At 38.4% G+C, this 20420-nt stretch overlaps 1 protein-coding gene and 1 pseudogene across 6 annotated transcripts in view; one reads left to right on the top strand and one right to left on the bottom strand.

Annotated features, from left to right (window-relative positions):
- Exoc4 (exocyst complex component 4) overlaps positions 1-20420 on the top strand; it is an 817398-nt gene that overhangs the window by 138280 nt on the left and 658698 nt on the right. The window lies entirely within an intron of this gene.
- LOC110562803 (heat shock cognate 71 kDa protein-like) lies at positions 10837-12685 on the bottom strand (annotated as a pseudogene).

Below are 20420 nucleotides of genomic sequence, written 5' to 3'. Positions count from 1 at the left end.
TATGGTTTGCAAAGGGTTTTGTGGTCCTCTGAATGGTCAGGTGCTATGAAAATGTAAGGCTTTTATTATATCCTGGCCTACTTGACAATGCTAACATCATTGATGGTTCTCTTGCAAAGTCAAAGAATTAAACAAAAAGTCATATTAATTTTCAGCTCCATTAGATTTGCAGGAATCAAAAGGATGTTTGCCAAACGGGAAGGGGCTAAATTGGTAAGGGAAGGAATTTTTAATTTCAAGCTTGAAGTGAATGTTACAAATGATGTAACATAAAATGAATCTACTAAACGTGTTCTTCCTAAATGCTTACACTGTGGAGACTGGAGACCTGGAAAAACAAATTGTTAGTATATGAAACAAAAATTGCTAGAATTGGGTTATTTTATTCTGGTAACTTATTTCTGAGGCCTAAATTTAAAGCTGCTGGCTTAGCCTTTGTTAATTAGTAATTTTGACATGGTTCTTGTTGCTGTTACAGAAGTAACGTGAAGGAATAGAGGTTTATTTTGGCTCACATTTCAGATGGTACAAGCTACTGAGATGAAAAGACATGCGGATGACAAAGGCCTGGGTTGTGACCATAGGAACTTGCAATGTGGCTTATTTACAACTTAGTTTATCAGGAAGCAGAAAGCATTGTTGAAGTGATTTTCAGGCTGTAGCCTTCAGAGTCCTGCCTGATGTGTGACCTACACCCCCAGTCATGCCACACACACACACCCCCCACTTCCCCCCATGCCCAATACCAACTGCAGTTCACAACCTCCCCAGACATTGACAACTGCTGGGCATCAGGTATTCAAATATATGAGGCTGTGTGACTGTTTAAATTGGAATTATAATAATATCTGTATTTACATTGTCTGTGATTAGGCAGAGGTACATTCTCCTTTTTTCCTTAGGTGGCACCTGTTGAAGATGATGAAAACTTTCTTTCCTTGTAGATGGGTAAGGGCAAATTTCCTGAATAGCGATAGGGCCATTTAAAATACTCATATTAGGAGAAGTTTGTATTTTAAATGTAAAAAAGAATCTTTTAAATTTCTGGAACCTGTATGTAAATTCCACCTCACTCTGAGTAAAGCGGTTCATTTGAGTACATTATCTGGGTCAGAGTGATGAGATAGGAATGCTATGACAAGCAGGGTTCTTTCCTTTGAAGTAAACACTTATGGATAGGCAGAAGAACGTGAGGAAAATCTCAATTTCCTCAGTTGTTCTCTTGGTTTTATATCTATATCTCCCTTCATCTATGGCTACTGGGATGCCAATAGGGCACTAACATGGCACAGTATCAAAAGGAGCAGGTAATTGGAACCCCCCTCTGAACTTACTTAGACAGGCTTAGGTCCTTGAAAACTCTAGAGACAGTTTAGTGCTCTCACTACATAAGAAAAAAAAAAAAAAAGAAAAAAAAAACAAAACAAAAACAGGAAACCTGTATATATGAAACACACACACACACACACACACACACACACACACTTTAGAAAGGGAAAGGCCATTTGTTCATTCTGTCTGCATTTCTTATTTCTGTGGAGACTTAATCTGACAGTGACAGATTCTGGAGAAGAAACTTGTACCAATACTGAACTATATGGGAAAGAGTGGGGACAACTAATACTTTCCCTTTAGGGGTTGGTTTGCTCTCTGTTCACTTACTGCTCCCTCCCTTTCTCCCTTTCTTGCTCTGTCCCTTTCTCCCTCCCTCCCTTTCTATATGAAAATATGATGATTTCTCCATACATATTTTTTGTTGTTGTTGTTAGCTTTTTCTGACTGTGGGAGAAGTTCATTCTCATGCCTTAGTATGAAAAAAGGTAGTATCAGGAATGACTTTTGACAGACTGGTGGTTTTCAGAGTGTTAGTTCCCAGATCAGCAGCATCTGTATCAGTAAGAAACTAGTTAGAAATGCAAATGTTCACATTCTAGCCCAGCTGACTGGCAGAGAAACAGTAGGGAGGCTGGGGCTCTGCAATCTGTGTTTAACAATCTGTGGCTGTAGGACACAGAATTCCCCACTAGACTGGAGTAAAGAAATGCTAGTGTTATTTCAGAAAACTTCATCCAGGCTTGTGGTAGTGACTATGACCTGGTCCAAGCTTTACATGTATTTTTTCCTTCTGCTTTTCCAACGCTTTTGGGAACTTTATATTTATTCTTTTGTTCTTTTGTGGTGACATTGTATTGGTACACATCTGAGCCAGCCTTAGAATCTTGATATAATTTCAAAGTCAGTTCTGTTTACTGCTGTTGAACAGGAAGATTTTGAGAAGAATTATTTTAAGTGACTATTTTTGAGACTTTACAACTCAGTTTCCAACCCATTAGGAAGGCTTCTAAAGAGGTCCAGCCAGAAGGTGTTGCCAAGAGCAATTTATATGAACGTATAACTCACTTACCCCCAGTTCTGCCCAAACCTTCTATTTGTCTAGTCAACCTTTTTTCTCACTGAACTGCCTATCATCTGTGGGTCTTGATTACTTAGATGATTTTAACTTCCCAGTAGCATGCCACCTATTCTGTGGCTAGGATGCCTTTGTCACACTGGAAAAGCTTTACAGTAGAGTGACTTTCAAGGTCAGTGTCCTCTGTCAGTGCAAGAGCTATAATTTGGCTTTATTAATATTGGTGTTGTAAGACTATTAGCCACCATCCTTTACTAATTTTTTTTGTTGTTGTTTATTTTTAAGTCAGGATTTCACTATGTAACTTAGGAGGGTCTGGGAATCCTTAACCCAGAATACATTCTCCCTTACTTCATTCTCTCATACTCTCATTCTGGGATTATAGACACTGCCACATTTTGCTTGCTATCCATTTTCATTGTGAGCCAAGTAGGATTGCTCACCCTTTCTTGCTTCTTTTGTTTAGCAGTCCACTGCAAGTCTGAAATATGAAACACTGTTTTGGTTTTCCCCGTTCCTTTCACAGTCCTGGTTCTGTCTCAAGACTTGCTTCACTTAGCCTTTTAACCACTCTGGAGCTATCCTAGAGCTTATCTAGCTGTTTCTAACTAGGTGTGTAGGCAGCATCTTCCTCCTCTTTTTTCTTTCTATCTTTCTTCCACATCCTTTCTCCTTCTTCCTCCTCCTCTTCCTCTTTGTCTTCCTCTTCTTTCTTTTCTGTATAAACAATTTTGTTTTCTTTCACATAAAGTTTTAGTCTCCGTTGCTGAATTATTGTCCCTAACAGGATGACTACTTCTTTATGTGTGTGTGTATGTGTGTGTTGGTGGAGGCTAGATATTGATGTTGGGCATCTTCCTCTATCTCTGTCCACCTTATTTGTTGACACAGAGTTTCCCACTGAACCTGATGCATGTCACTTTTGCTAGACTGGCTGGTTAGGAAGTCCCTGAGATCTACTAGTCTGTATTTCCTACACTGGGGTTAAAGATACATGGTGCCATGTTTGTTTTAAATATGGGTATTGGGTTCTAAACTCAGGTCTTCATACTTACATCATTTCACAGTAGCTACTCAGCAATTTCATAGAAATATTTAGGTCTTTCTATTTCCTGTAGTCTCAATACTTGTTCTTTGTCTTCTTTACCTATTTTGTAGCATTTGTGCTTTTTCCTATTTTCGTGAATATTTGTACTTTTCATTCCCTTGGTGTTGGTGTCATTTGTTGCTTTCTGAATTGGTCTTCACTAGTAAAATAATTTAAAAACTTACAGCTAAAATTTAATGAACATTAATATGCCAATATGCTTAATACTTCATATATATATCTTACATATCTCCATATCAGTAATGCCATTTTTATTATTCATAGCTGACACAAATTCTTTAAGGAGTTTTAAAAGACTTGCCTAGGCATTAAGTGGTGTTTTGGAGTTCATTTAGATATTCAGTGGAGTACTGTGCACATGTTTTTTGTGTGTGTGTGTTTTACACATATACATGCACATACTTGCTTTTAAAATTATACCTATATTTAGACATTGTCTCGTTATATATTCCCAGCTGGTCTGGAACTTGCTGTGTACTTCACACTGGTCTTAAATTAGCAGACATCCACCTGCCTTTGCCTTTGGTGGTATGTTAAAGGCATATAACACCATGCTGGGTCTGTGGTGTTTTTTTTTTTTTTTTTTTGTTAAGGTTTATTTTATGAATATGAATGCTCTATCTGCATGTACACTTGCATGCCAGAAGAGGGAATCAGATCATGTTAGAGATGATTGTGAGTCATCATGTGTTTGCTGGGAATCAAACTCAGGACTTCTGGAAGAGCAGATAGTGGTCTTAACCACTAAGTCATCTCTCCAGCCTTAATTTTTTTTTTAATAATTCTTCTTCATGTATTACCTCCCAACCACAGTTTCCTTTCCTTCCCCTCCCTTTCCCAAGCTCCCTTCTCCTCCCCTCAGACCAGGCTTCTCAGGGACATCAACAAAATACAGTATAACAAGGTACAGTAAGACCAGTCACGTACCTTCACATCAGGGCTGGACAAGGCAACCTGGTAGAGGGAAAAAGGGTCTCACAAGTAGGCAAAAGACTCAGGGACAGCCCCTACTCCCACTGTTAGGATTTTCACAAGAACATCAAGCTTCTTAGTCATAACATACATGCAGAGGATCTAGGTTAGACCTCTCTAGTCTACCTGCAAGTTCCCATGAGTCCCGGGCGATTGATTCTGTGGGCATGTTGATGGTGGCATGGCTATAGCCTTCATTCATTCTGCTATTTCAGACAAAACCTTGCAGTCTTAGATTTTGTTTTCCTTCTTTATAGTGCTAGGGAATGAGCCAAAGGCCATGTACAAGTCAGACAGGTGATGTGTCCCTGAGTTGTATCTGTGTTCTTAGTGTGGGATCTTAGAGCCCTTATACATGTATAAATGCGCTTATTTCATCAGGTTCAGTAGTAGCTTTATTTTATTTTATTCATTTGATGCTAGAATTTTAGTGTAGGCTTTTATTGTAGTGTACATTGGGAGGGTCAAATCTACTAACTTTTCCTCTTCAAATTCTCTCTGTTAATCTTTTGTTAAGTTAGTCTTACAGAGTGAGAACTGAAGTCAGAACTAGACAGTTGAATTTTTGTTGTCCTATTTGGCATATTTTAATAAATTCCACTTCTTGACTGAATTTTGAAGATAAAGAAAGAACCTCAAAAAAGAAAACAAAAACAAAGAAACCAAAACTGGATTACCCTTAGTTCCTTTCATGAAGCCCTAACTAGATGACTTGTTTTCCAAATAGAAATATTTACATATATTTGAGTGGATGCTTTGTGACTTAATTAGCATCTGGAAACTGAAATTTAAGTGCTTATTATATTTTAATTACATTTTTAAAGGTTAAAACATAGATAGCTCACCACTATTATCATCATTTAGAATTTGTACACTATCTACATTTCCAAAGTGCTGTGTTCATGGAATGTAGCACGTCCTCCTAGCATTCTTTAAAATAAGACAGTGTTATCCATGAAACATTGCCATTTTCAACATGTAGTTTGACTTCACTTTGTTAAAAGGTTGAAGAAGTTATTAGCTTTAGAAGGAAAGAAGGAAAACAAGCATTCCTCAGTACTCTTGAATTTGGAGCAGGATGTTAAGAGGCTGAGAGGCCACTATAGGTTTTTTAGTCTCACAAAAAGTATTCTTATTCTAAGCATATGTTTACATGAACTCAGCCTACAAATAAATGAACACATCTGTCAGGAGATACCATATCAGCCTCTTGACGCTTTTTGCCCAAGAATGGCTATGTGGATCCAAGTTTCTCTCTTGTATGCTAGAGATACAGAAATGAACACATTGGGGATTCTGGTCACGACAAGCTTTCATACTCAGACATTGCTTTCCTTACTGAAGTCATTTCTATACATCTCAGAAATATTATCTCAGTACTTTTTAAACTAGCAATGATTGTTCACAGTTAGAGATGCATAAATTATAGCTTATCAGTGGTGATTCGATGAAATATGTGATAGTATCATGGGAGAGAAGTTGGGTCCTTTTGGATATGCTTCAACTGGACATGGGATTACAGTTAGATTCCCTGTTGATGTTGGAAAATTGACACAGTAGAGTAGGACTGAACAGAGAGAAGAAAGGCGCGGAGTGGGGCGAATGAAGTAGTAGAGCAGGGAAGATGGAGTGTTTTTGCAGGGGAGGAGTATGTAATATTATTACATTGTCTCTCCCCTTTTCTTCTTCCAAACCTTTTCCTAAGGAACTTTTGCTGTTTTTCAAATTAATGGCCTGCTTTTCATTATTATTACATACATATATGTATATGCGTGTACACACATATTCCTAAATATAACCCATTTATTCCCTACAATGTTGCTTAAATGTATGTTTTGGGGGCTGACCAATTGGATAACCAATTTGTATGCTCTTCCTTGGGGAGGACTGGTTTTTCCCACTCTCAGCATTCCTTATTTACTGCAGTTCTTGTTGTAGGGTTGAGGTCCTGTGGGCTTTTCTCTGTCTCCTTTGCATGTTTATTGGTTTTGTATTTGCTCAGTTCTTGTTTAGGCAACCGTGCTAATGAGACATTACTAAAAGTCACAGTCTCACCGCTAACTCACTGATCATCTGGCTCTTATAATCGCTCTGCCCCCTCGTCTACAATATTTCCAGAGCCTTAGGTTCAGGAGTAGTTTGCAAGTACATACATTGGGACTAGGTTCCACAATTTACATTTTGATTGGTTGTGTTTTTTGTGTAATAGTCTTTTTTTCAAAGAGAAGTTTCCTTGATCAGGGGTGAAAACTGTATGTATATATGGGCATAAAGACAAATGTTTAGATTACTGTTAGATATTATGCTGGTTTAATAAAGTGGTGATTGTTAGTTCTCCTTCAAGATCCACAGCTTCAGCAGCACTGAGTGGTTGGTTTAGTTTTCACTCTCAGTCATAGTGTCCCTCTTGTTGAGTAGATCTTAAGTCCAATTAAGAAGCTGTTGGTTACTGCCAAGGTATGTGTGTCACCACTGTACCCTTTGAGTTTTGGTGCCATTGTAGTCATTGTTGTGGTTCAGAGCATCATAGGTTGGAGACACTGTTGATTGCTTTCCTCCTTTGGAAGCTTGTGTGGCACTTTCTGTTACCATGAAAGCTAGTTTTCAGAGAGGAGACATTCAGGTCAGTTCTAGCTCAGCATCCTCTGGGCCCTGTGTCTGCTAAAGAACATGTTGTCTTCAGCCAGCTCTGGGGCCAAGGAAGGGAAATAGCAATAAGCTGTATGTTTTGGAAGTCTCTCGGACAGCCCTGACCAACAACTCAAAAGAGGGATTCTCATATCTGGGTTTTTGTTTTTAGGTGATCTTTGGCTCTTGGAAGGAACATTGTCAATTCAGATAAGAAAAGCTCATTTAAAGTATATATGTATATTTATATACAGAATTATATATCTTATAGGTTCTTTTACATAAATAGTTAATAGTATGATTTCTTTTGGCTTTTTCAGACATCTTTAATGTTACTTTCCACTCACCCTCCTTGTGTATTTCTCTCTCCCTTCCCTTAGGACATCACCTTTCCTATTTCCTTGATAAGATCACTTAAACCCTGATATTCCCCTTTCCCTTCCTCCTCCTTTCTGGAGATATTTTGATGGAACAGGAGTAGAGAGTTGATGTAATGCCACTGTTACTATTCAAATGTGTGAGAGGTAAGGTGAAGCCATCGTTTTAAGGATCTTGATTGCCAGATAAAGGTTAATAGAAAAATAAAAATTGCCAGATAAAGATTTATTACCAAAATACCATTTTGTAATTTTGTCGTTGGAAACATTGTTCATTACTTTAACATATATTTTGATTTTATTCTTAAGACAAATGGGTTTGTGGGCAGAGGTCGGTAACCTTGAAGACATGTTAAACATGGGTGAAAAATGGAGAGGGAGAGCGAGCGTGAGTATGAGCATGTGTGGAGTGCTGTGGTCCATTGGGTATATGATGAGAATTTTGCTTAGGCTTCATCATAATACTTGTATATTCAGGTACATAAAGACCAGGCCCTGAAGAACCATTAGAGCTCTGGTTCTCAACCTTCCTAATACTATGACGCTTTAATATAATTTCTCATGTGGTGGTGATTCCCAACAACAAAATTATGTTCGTTACTACTTTATAACTGTAATTTTGCTACTGTTATGGATTGTAATCTAAATATCTGATGTGCAAGATATCTGATATGTGGTCCCTGTGAAAGGGTCATTTGACTCCCCCAAAGAGGTCTCAACCCACAGGTTGAAAACCACTCCCAGAGGTTAGAGATTTTTGATGGTCTTGGTTATTTTGTAGATACTCTATTAAGAATTCACAGTACTAAAGTGAGTATTTATTAACATTTATTTGCTAAGAATCTAGTATGTATATAGCATATGTCAGATTTGATGGTTTTCTCAGTCTTCCTCTGCCTACGTGATTTTTGTTCATTTGGGACAACTATTTAATAACATACTTCCTGGTATTTGTATAGGACCAACTGTTTTAAGTATCCCATTGATACTTAAAGATTGTTTTTTATTTTTAAATATTTATATCTATTACTTTAAATTATGTATAGTGGGTATATGCACTTTAGTATAGGTGTCTGATGTCAGAGGCATGGGATCTCTCTGGAGCAGGAATTATAGATAGTTTTGAACTGTCAAACATGGGTGTTGGGAACCAAACTCTGGTCTTTTGCAAGACCAGTAAACACTATTAGCGCTTCTCCATTTCTCCATCCCATGAAGGTCTTTATGATACTTTCTCCTGTTTTTTTTGTCCTTAGGAAGTTTTGCTTTTTTGATAGAATGATAATAATGTCAGATTTAATACAGAGTTTAATTTATAGTTTCTTTGTGACCCTTTGTCTCTGTTTTAGACTCTCCAACTCTTTACTTCATCATTTTAAGCACAAAAGCCAGATCTCCTGGAGGAATTTACCTTTGGCTCCTTTCTCACAGCTTTAGTCTTTCTTGGCCAGAACAACCATCAGAGGTTCTTCTGATGTCCTCTTTCCCTATGTGCAGTTCTCTGAACTCTTTCCTCTTGCTTTGAGCCATGTATTGGGTTAATAGAATGAATGAAGAGATGTGGGCATAGGAATAGCTGTAGTGGATAGATGGGAAGGTTAATTCTGGACACTGAATTGTGTAATAGGAGATAAAAGACTAAGGAACAGAAACAGAGAAATGAAACATGGAGGCTGTAAGTAGGGTAAAGCAAACAAGTAAGTACAAGACCTGAGAGTGGTCCCAGGATTGCCTATAGCCAGAGATTTCTCTTTGGAGTCAAGTTCTTAAACTCTTTATTTACTTATGTAGGAAGCAGTAAAAAGTATTGAAATTTCTTTCCAGTTTTATTTTCCATCAGAAGATTTGCCATAGTTTTTATTAGCACTGTGGTCTGTTGCTAGGAATTGCTCACTATCACTGTTCATACACAACATTGTTTCTTGATTTCATAGTCCATGTGTTCCCATTTTTCTAGTCTAGAGAGATCTTCTGGATAGCTGTGTTTGCCCTAAGAGTGATTCCATTTTAGGTGTCAGTTTTCTTTTCTCTACCATTTATTCAGGTGCTTAATTTTTCAGTGATTTTATTCTTTTAAAATTATTGACAGTGTTTTTAGGTTTTTCTAATAATTAGAGGATAAAACATCAGTATGAATCTTTTTCATTGAAGACTTAACATAACAGTACTAGACTGTATGTTTAATGACTCTTGTTGACTTTGTCAAAATTTTGAATTTAGCTTCTTCATTCCTTTAATTTATTTTTTGAAATGTGTTATTTTAATAGTTGTGCTACTTTTCAGATGGAATATTAATTATCTTTTTAAGGCAATTTACTATCCAAAGCATATTAACTGCGTTTTCTCTTAAGAACTATGATGACACATTTTCACCTGACAGAGGTATCGGGCAGAAAATTAGCTAATGAAATAGTTGTTCCAGGCTAGTACATAATTAAGAGCTTTGTAAAACTCCCCCAGGAATCTAGAAAACTAGAGATGACTTAAAATATTAAGCTATCAATTGTACTATTCAATATATATAATGATAATATTTTTCCTTGTAAAATATTTAACTCTAGAACAAATCATAGTTTTAGGCATTTTTTTTTATCATCAAATGTAGAAGATCGTGCATTACCTTTTTTTTTCCTTTTCTTTTGTGGGAGACAAGGCCTCTCTACATAGCCCTGGTTGTCCTGGCACTCATTAAGTAGACCAGGCTGATATTGAACTCACAGAGTTCTGTCTCTGCCTCCTTAGTGAGGGATTAAATGTGTGTGCCATTATGTTTGGTTCTGCATTACTTTTGATGGACACTAGTTGTCACTTTTAGAGTCTTAGTTTTGCCCTCATCACTGTGTGTGTTGCTTTGTGTGTTGTGTAGTAAGAAGCATTGCTGAGTTACTTTTTTAGTCAGGTGTAAGGTCAGCTATGTATGCATTTTTCTCTCATCCATGGAGAGTGAGTTCCTGACAGGTTCTCTAAATTGCTCATTCTCAAACTCTCCCAAGTCTTTAAACCTCTGGGATCTTCAAATGTAGATTTTTGTTCAGTGTTTCTCAGATAGGACTAGAGACCTGCATTTCTGACATGCTTTCAGGTAATGCCAGTGCTTTACAACATTTTCCCCCACAATTTTGAATAGTCTTATTTAAGGCATTACATTTGTTGTTAGTATATGCTATCTGTGATGTGCTGTGTTATTTCCTCTCCCTGTGCGTATGTTACTGTTCAAGTACTGATAATGCCAAGTAATGTATTGTAGCAGTTTCAGCTTTAACACTGCCATGGAACTTGCTAAATTTGGGTCCTTTCAATATTTTCTGGTGGAACAGTGCTATACTTCTTCCTGGACTGACTTAATTAACCTCTTCAATGGTGTGCCCTGAAGAAGTGCCAGCTGAAAGAGGAGTTCCACAAACAGGGAAGCCCTTATGCATTCCCTCTGGAATCCCATAACACTCTGGTATAGCTTGGTAATGATGAGGTTGCAGACTTTCTTCATTTCTTTCTGCTGGTGTTCAAATCCTTTCTTATCTGTAGTCTGATTCTTATTCAGCCAACTGGTGATTCCATTACACTTTTCTAAGAAGAGTCTTAGTTTTGTCCTTTGTCTTGAATGCAGAGGGCTCCAGTGAATTCTCAGATGATACTCGGTCTCTCCATGTCCTCCATGTCTCATCTTCAGTTTTGTTCTTCTCCGCCTCCTGGACTTATGTGCTCAATGTCCTCCTTGCTTAAGGCCCCTGTCATTCGTGATGGTGATCTTGTTCTCCTTTCCTGTACTCTTATATAAAGCAGTAATTTTGAGGATGTCATCCGCATCAGTGTCAAACGTGACTTCCATCTGAGGTACATAACAGGGTCCTGGAGGTATGTCTGTGAATTCTAACTTTCCCAGCAGATTGTTGTCTTTAGTTATGGACCTTTCACCTTCATGCACTTGATTGAGCAAACCCAGGAGGTTGACAGAGTAAGTAGTAAGGTTCGGTTGTCTGCTAGGTCAGAATGGTAGTATTGTGCTTGACAGGTCTGATTCCACTGTTGGTTTTAATACTAAGGGAAAACTGAGTGACATCCAAGAGCAGCAACTGTGAACCATTTCAGACTTGTCTACAGAGAACGGCTGCATGGACAGCTGTAATGTAAGCAGCAACTTCATTGTAGCTAATGCTCAGACTCAGTTCTTTTCCAATGAAGAAGTCTTAGAGGAACTTCTGAATCTTGGGGAACCACACAAGATAATATTGTGATATGTGACCTGTCAAGTTTGACATCTTGAAGAGTCTTTTCTAGAGTATCCATAGTGCCACAGAACAGGTCTGCATTTCAGGTCTTCAAATGGAGTTCGGGTGATGCAGATTCAGAAATTGACTCCCTTATAGAGAGAATCAGTGTCAGCACTGGACAGTACTATAGGAAAGGGTGCACTTAGCCCCAGTCACAAGCAGTGTGCAGATGATGGACAGCTCTCTTGATCTCACTGATATTTTCTTTGTGTTGGCATTTAAGCTCATCAATAAAATGGTTAGTCATCTAGTTGTCAGAGTCTTCTCCACCCAAGTGTCTTCTGCTGTAGATTTGACTTGAAATAGTGATGACTGGCATTAAAGTACCACTTACCAAATGAAAAAAATCAACCTTTTAATCTAGTCCTTAGGCAATAGTAGTAGCATGTTTTTCATTGATTCTTGGTCCCTTGAAACCAGAAATGTTTTCAGCATCCTTTTTTGCTTGAAGTAAGCTGGCACTGTGACCACAGCATTGGCAACAGTCATTACAATATAAGCTTCTGCAATTTTCTTTATCTTTATTAGTACTGTAAAAGACACTTCTGGGTAGAAACGTTGGTCATCTGTTTTTATTCTGCTTTGACCTTGAGGCTGCTTGGCATCATTCACCATGAAGGTCTACATTCACTATCATTCATCATGAAGGTCTACTGCTTCATATACCAAAACTGAACACTAAAACCATCAGACCCACACTTGATTAGATGTTCGACAACAAAAACTGTCTTGGTGGGGTTCATAGCCACTTGAACCTTTGAAGAATCACCAATGAATAATTTGGTAAAAGCAATATAGCTTGGTCTAGTTAGTTTACCCTGGTCATTGACAATTCTTTCCAGTTTTTCATGTTGGAAGACACCCACACACATCAGTAGATGGTGCCAAGGTCAATGCTAACTGCAGGTTTCTTAGACATGATTGCTTGCGTTGTAGTCCTGGGTGTGCTGGTGATAAGACCACACATCTCCAAAACCTGCTGTTGCATTCAGTGAGCTTGACCACAGTTTGAATATGAGTAGCAAGACTTTAATGCCTGTTTCTCGAGCAATCTTGTTATTCATAGGAAGCATACATCCTTTCCTACTTCTTGTTCTGTAGCATGGAGGTTCTGGGACCCATTTGGTATCAAGATTTCTACCTCTTTAGTGTCTCTCTTAATTTCTTTTCCATTGTATTTGAGGGAGAACTATTGTCTGGACATCATGTTTGACCTGATATGCAAAATCTGAGCTTTTCTAAGTGTCAGTGCTTATAGAGATGAATTAATTATTGCTGTCACTAGAATGATACTTGCTTGCTTATCTTAGTGCTGAGTAGGAAACCAGCTGCAGTCTCAAACTGAGCAATCCATGAGTTTGATTATTTTAACCACTACATGTCACAAATGCAGCTCATCAATCACAGAAGCCTAATTTTTTGGCTTTATACCTCTAAAGATCTCCCTCCCTCCCTCCCTCCCTCCCTCCCTCCCTCCCTCCCTCCCTGCCTCCCTCCCTCCCTCCCTCTCACTTTCTTTCCTTCTTTCCTTCTTTTTTTTCCTTCCTTCCTTCCTTCCTTCCTTCCTTCCTTCCTTCCTTCCTTCCTTCCTTCCTTCCTTCCTTCCTTCCTTTCCCCTTTGTCACTTGCCACAGTGTTAGTTCAGAGGACCATTCTCTCCGTATCTTATGTTATCATCCAAATCATAGATAAAAGTCTATTATGATTTATTGTTCACATTGCCTCCAGGACCATCTTTCAAAATGACAAACCTTTCCTTAACATTCAAACTGCAGGTCAAGTATAAAGTCCTTGGCATGGCATAAAGACTCTTCCTCACATATCACTTAATTTTCTTTGGATGAGGAGGTATTCTGTTCTCTCATTCTTCCAAGATTTTGTACATTTTGCTCTGCTGCTTTTGTACTACTCACTTGTATTTTTCTGTGACCCAAAATTCTACAAGAAGCAATTTAAGGAAAGAAGGGTTTATTTTGGCTCACAGTTATGGTAGGAAAGGCATTACAACATGAGTAGGAGGCCAACTGGTCACATTTCATCTAGTCAGGAACAGAGATTGATAAATGCTGGTACTCAGCTGGTTTTTTCTTTATTCATTTGAAGATCTCAGACCATGGGATGATGATATACGCAGTTGGGTGGATCTTTCTCTGTTTACCTCCTCTAGAAAATTTCTTAGACATGCTCAGAATCTTATAGTCCTTGATGATTCTAGATCCTGCCAATTTGACATTCTGTTTATGATCACATCCTGTTTTTCTGGGCAGTTCTCATTTAGTTTGTCACTTCTTAGCTTTGATATCAGGCTTTCTGTACTTCATTTCCTGAACACCTGGGAAATGATTGGTACCCCCCCATTGTGGATATCCTTAAATTTTTGTCCATAACTTTTTATCTTATGGTTTTTGTTGTTTGTTTTTGGGTCCTTCTGGGGCAAGACCTGTTTTGTAGAGCCTGCCATATAATTGTATCTACTGTAAAAGAGATTGAGTATGGTGAAGGGGGTTAAAACTTAGACACTTAACTTTGTTTAAAGAAGTATGAGCAATGTTTCTGAGGCTATAAAAACTTTATATTCGGTTTATACAACATTTAGCAGTCAAGTTTTAATGATATACAAACAACAAGTGTCAATAAACTATAATTTGTAATTTTGTTTTAGTATGTAGGCAATGAGCCATATTAAATATGAAGGAGGAGGGAATAGATCTGGAATAGTAATCATAAGATTAACAATAAATATTTGAGTGGAGATGGATAGCTTTGGAAATTGTAAAATACAAAATCATTTCTCTTTGTGGTTTCTGTTTTCACATTATAATAAAATTACATAAATATCACTCACAAGTATTCATATTACAATTTTATAAAATGTTATTTTGTTTGCATTTTATAGTCAATTCACTATCCCAGATATTATCTATATTATAGTTTAAGCTTTGAAAAATGAACTTGAACTCCAAATAGACTCTGAATCCAAATCTTCGTTTTTTTCTTACACAACTCTGTATTGTTTCCATGGGTTGACTATAAAATACATCTATGACATTTTTGAGAGCACAGTTTGAAAACTCTTTTAAGACATTTAGTGGCTTAACTCCAGAGGGCTAGTAGTGCTTGGATATAAGAAGTCATAGTACCTATTTCTGTTAAGATACCTACTGTTTCTCCATTTTTCTTTAATTTTTTTTATAATTTATTCATTTTATATCCCGACTGTAGTCCCTCCTCATCTCCTCTAGTGCCCACCCTCCCTCCCTCTTCCCCCATCCCCTTCCCATGGTCCACTGAAAGGGGGAGTCCTCCTCCCCTGCCATCTGACACTAGCTTATCAAGTCTTATCAGGACTGACTATATCCTCTTCCTCTGTGCCCTGGCAAGGCCAAATACCAGGAGAAAGTGATCAAAGAGCAGGCAATTGAGTTCATGACAGAGACAGCACCTGCTCCCCTTACTGGAGAACTCACATGAGACTGAACTGTCTATGGGCTGCATCTGAGCAGGGAGTCTAGGTTCTCTCCATGCCTGGTCCTTGGTTGGTGCTTTAGTCTCTGCAGACTTTGCTGGGTCTAGCTTTGTTGGGTTTGTTTCTGTCCTTGTGGCGCTCATGACCCTTTGGGTCCATCCACAGCCCCCTTCTTCCACAAGATTTCCTGTGCTCTGCTGAAAGTTTGGCTGTATGTCCTCTGAAAAGTTCCACACAACAGGAAATCAAAGTAGATGTTTCTCCATTCTTAAAAATACTTGAAGCATGGCTTTACCCTTCAGGTTTCTTAGGATTGTGATTTTAACTTAGCTATAAAGAAAAGGCATTGAAATTTCTTTTGGTTCTTTTGCATTACCTCTTATAATTTTATTGTTGTATTTTTACAGCGTGAAGTGTTCATGAAGAGAACAACTAGGGAAAGAAATATGTTGGGGGACATATCAGCTGATAGAGTAAAATGCTCATAGTTTGCCAGTTTGTGTTTGCTTATGCAAAAATTCTTCAGTTAGCTTGATAATTATTTGTATTGATAGTATCAGTGGATACAAAAGAAACTGTGGCTGGCAAATGTGAAATGCTACTTACGCAAAGCTGGTATTTTTAGAATGTTCCTGTCCATAGCTTGTATTAAGAGTGAGAGTCATTGAACTGTCATGTGCTACATCTGTGCAGGGGTTCTAGGTTAACTCTATGAATAGTCCTTGGTTGGAGTATAAGTCTCTGGGAAGTTCCCTGTGTTCAAATTTTCTGGTTCTGTTGTCCAAGTGGGTTACATAGTAATGAGAAGATGGACTGCCTCTGACAGAATCTGATTGGCCTGCTCTTTGATCACCTACCCCTGAGGGGGGAGCAGCCTTACCAGGCCACAGAAGATGACAATGCAGCCACTCCTGATGTGATCTGATAGACTAAGATCAGAAGGAAGGAGAAGAGGACCTCCCCTATCAGTGGACTTGGGGAGGGGCATGCGGGAAGAAGGGGGAGGGAGGGTAGGAGTGGGATGGGAGGGAGGGGCTTATGGGGGGATACAAAGTGAATAAAGTATAATTAATTAAAAAAAAGAGTGAGAGTCAACAGTTCATTGCTAACAGAACCACTGTTTGCAATATATGGAGTGACCCTTGTACTCAGTATGAGAGGCTCCACTGGCTTCTACATGTGGCTTGTTTACTCCTGATTTTGACAAGGAATATCTCCTTGATTAAAGTTCGGTGCTTTTCTCAGCCCTCTTCCCAGCTTGGCATTGATGTTAGGTAGCTTTGATATTCCATGTCCATCTCTGGTGTGTCTAGTTATGTAAAAATCTTGCTATGCCAAAATTTAAGGAGGATGGCTTCACATTTGACATCTAATCAAATATCTTATCCTTTACCTTTAATGTATAAGTCTTTGAGCTGCTTTTACCAAGAATCATGCTAAGTTAGTTTAATAAGAATCCCCCTCCCTACCTATGTGTTCTATGTATGATTTGTTTGATGCTCATTGGCTGTAAATCTCCAGCTGTCTTTGCTAGATATGTAATTAGGCCTGCTCTTTCCTCCATACAGAAGTAGTCTCGAATAAAGAGGTTTTTTTTTTTTTTTTTGCTATTTTATCAAGTGTCAGAATAATCTGTTTTCTTTAGACAGATTCACACCAGGAAAATGAATTCAAATAATCAAGACTCTTTAGATATAAAAGTTAAAGGCAGTGTGACTTAAGGGGTACGTGAAAACATGTCATGTTTAATTAAGCTATAAAAGAATAGCAATCAGGTTTTGTTCATATTTTCCTATTAAATGGCAGAGATTGGGTTTGAACTCAAATCAGTCTTATAATAAGTTCATATATTTCACTGATGTATTATATTACTTTCTACATTCTTTTCAATCTCCCATGTGTAGATTCAGTGTGTTTTAATAGTGTAGTGAGGTATGGCCTGTAGGTCTAGGGAGAAATAGCTGAACTCGCATCAGTGATTCTTTGCCTTTACCTTCGCGTATTTCAGTATTCACCTGTTTTTAAAATGAAAAGACCTTTTGAAATCTCAGCAAATATTCTGTTTGGGGACTGTCTCATGCCAACAATTTTCTTGTTGGAGTAATCTGGAGTTGTATAGAAAGAGAAGTGTAACCAAAATCACATAAAGCTCCCATTGTTCACTGCATAGATAAATCTTCATTCTTACACATAGGCTTTGGCCCCACAGTGCTCCTAAGAAATTGTATCATAATATTGCTAATTTATAAGTATTTAGCTAAAATAGAGTAACATAATGATCCAGTTTTATTACTACATTATTGAGGTTTGGTTTTTCCACCAGATAAATACTACTTTATTTGCCTACTAAAATAACAAGAGGTTCAGACATGTCAGGTTTCCTCATTTACTTTAAGTCATTCTCTTTTCAGGACATTTCCTCCACACAAGTAGGACAACAGATCCATATCCGTCCTGTATGGTGTAGCTGAGTGTACTGATTTTTTTACCCCTATCTTAAAGCAGTAATGTGGAGTATGGCTGGTGAGGAGAGATTGGAGCTAAAGGCTGAGTTTCTTTGTTACTCTTGAGATATTTCAGCAGAATTGGCCTGCTTTTGTTTTCCAGAGGATTTTCTTTTTTTTATTATTATCTTTATTTTTATTAATTACACTTTATTCACTTTGTATTCCCCCATAAGCCCCTCCCGATCCCACTCTCCCACCCCCTTCTTTACGCATGCCCTTCCCCAAGTCCACTGGTAGGGGAGGTCCTCCTCTCCTTCCTTCTGATCTTAGACTATCAGACCTCATCAGGAGTGGCTGCATTGTTATCTTCTGTGGCCATTAAGGCTGTTCCCCCCTCAGGGGGAGATGATCAAAGAGCAGGCCAATCAGATTCTGTCAGAGGCAGTCCCTCTTCTCATTACTATGTAACCTACTTGGACACTAAACTGCTATGGGCTACATCTGTGCAGGGGTTCTAGGTTATCGCCATGCATGGTACTTGGTTGGAGTATGAGTCTCTGGGAAGACCCCTGTGTTCAAATTTTTCGTTCTGTTGCTCTCCTTGTGGAGTTCCTGTCCTCTCCAGATCTTACTCTTTCCCACTTCTTACATAAGATTCCATGCACTCTGCCCAACAGTTGGCCATAAGTCTCAGCATCTGCTTTGATAGTTTGCAGGGCAGAGCCTTTCAGAGGCCCTTCGTGGCGGGTTTCTAGCTTGTTTCCTGTTTTCTTCTTCTTCTCATGTCTATTCTCTTTGCCTTTCGGGATGGGGATTGAGCATTTTAGCCAGGGTCCTCTCTCTTGATTAGTTTCTTTAGATGTACAGATTTTAGTAGGTTTGTCCTATGTTATATGTCTATATGAGTGAGTATATACTGTGTGTCTTTCTGCTTCTTGGATAGCTCACTCAGGATGATCCTTTCCAGGTCCCACCATTTACCTACAAATTTCATGATTTCCTTATTTTTCATTGCTGACTAATATTCCATTGTGTAGATGTACCACAATTTCTATATCCATTCTTCAGTTGAGGGGCATCTGGGCTGTTTCCAGCTTCTGGCTATTTACAAAAAAGCTGCTACAGACATGGTTGAGAGGATTTTCATCAGTACCTTTGAGGTCACTGACTCAGGACAGGGGATTGGCTTTCTACTCACCCCATCCTGACCACTGCCTATCTTTTCTGGCTGTGAGCATATTAAGAATTGGTCTTACTCAGACATTTGACAGGCTGTGGTTGTTCATTTAAGCCCCTCCCAACCCCCCATTTTTTTTCCTATATGTTTTAATAGCCCCATGGAGCTGGTATTCAGAAGAATGTTCTCATTGGATAGCTTGATAAGTGTTGGAAATACTTTCCTTCTTAAGAGTTCTGGGTTTGTCACCCTTGCAGGGCCATGAAGGGTATATGTATGAATTAAAGGAGTGGAAATTAGAAGGCCTTACTTCGAGAGGGTCCTGGTGGTGTTAGTGAACTTAAAAGATTCTTTCATTTCCTAACTCAGTGACTTGACCATGTGATGCTCTTAAAGCAGTGTTCAGATATTCCAGCGTAATATGACCAATGAAGAAAGAGGCTTTCCATGAGGATGCCCAGAGAGTTTTCTTTTGGGAGCGGTGCCTAAGAAATGATATTCTAGTTTACACGACTGTCTTCTTCAAGCCTTTTTATTTTCCCATCTCCAGACAGTCAGTCCGTCCTGAGCCCATGCACAGTGAATGTACTTTTGAAATGCTTTTATATTTGTGAACACCACATGCTTAGCCTGCGGAATTCCCCATAACATGCTGGGCATTTGTTTTGTAGTATCTCAGAGTCTTATCAGGAATTTTATATGAAAAGATATCAAAGAAGGGAGGGAAGAATGCATAATATTAGAGAAAAAGCATTAAGGAAATTAGCATCATGTATAAGGTTATGAAATGAACTCCATGACTGGGGTATTTATGTCTATGTGTATGTATTTTTATCTGTATGTGACTTTAAGGCACACACATAAAGCTATCTCCTGCTTAATTTTGTATTAGAGGTGTGGTGATCAATTGTTGTTGTCAACTTGACTGGATTCAGAATCCTCTAGAGCATGTATTACTGGACATCTCTTATGGAGATGTTTTCAGAGAAAGGTTTAATTGGGAAAAGAAAGTCTATCCTGAATGTGATGACACTATCCCATGGACTTGGGCCCTAGACCGAACATAAAGAAATAGATGAGTGACCCAGTCCAGTAGCAATACTTCTATGCTTTCTGATATAGTGTTTCTGCTGCAACATGTTTCTGCTGAGCTATGTTTCTGCTGCCACTGCCATAGCCACTCTTGATGTCAAGTGTCCCCTCCATAATGGAATGTAGTCTCAAACTGTGAACCCCCTTGACTCTTTCTTCCTAAAGTTGCTTTTGTCACAGAAATGAGAAAAGCAATCTGTCCAGAGAGTCCCTAGATATGGTAGCAGAACTTATCTTAAATGTTTACTGAGAATCAGTAAATATATGGGATGTAAACTGTGCTAGGTGTACCTCTGTAATCCCACCATATTCTGATTTTAGACATGTACTACATTGGCTGTAGTCGTCAGGGCCTAAATTAAAGGGACCAATATCTTTGGCTTAGTTTACTTTGGTTTATTTTTTGACAGTAATGTTTATTCAACATTATTGCTGGATGTCATATATACTTTTTTGTCTTGATGAATATAGC

Source organism: Meriones unguiculatus, chromosome 3, assembly GCF_030254825.1.
Source record: "Meriones unguiculatus strain TT.TT164.6M chromosome 3, Bangor_MerUng_6.1, whole genome shotgun sequence".
Taxonomy (NCBI): Eukaryota; Metazoa; Chordata; class Mammalia; order Rodentia; family Muridae; genus Meriones; species Meriones unguiculatus.
This window is presented reverse-complemented; position numbering and strand designations above follow the sequence as displayed.